Consider the following 223-nt stretch of genomic DNA (forward strand, 5'->3'; position numbering starts at 1 on the left):
CTTTCAGGTTTTGGAAGATTATCCAATTTGTTTTAATATAATTTTTCATAGTAGATACTAAAATCTTTCTGGGTCTTTGAGGTATTTGTTATGATTTCACTCTTTTCATTTCTAATTGCATTGATATGAGTATTTTGTCTCCATATCTTATTAAGTTGTCTAATGGCACATTTTATTGTTTCAAGAACCAGGTTTTCTATTCACTGACTTCATCTATCGATCT

The sequence above is a fragment of the Octodon degus genome, unplaced genomic scaffold (genome assembly GCF_000260255.1).
Source record: "Octodon degus isolate 3935 unplaced genomic scaffold, OctDeg1.0 scaffold00198, whole genome shotgun sequence".
In the NCBI taxonomy this organism is placed as follows: domain Eukaryota; kingdom Metazoa; phylum Chordata; class Mammalia; order Rodentia; family Octodontidae; genus Octodon; species Octodon degus.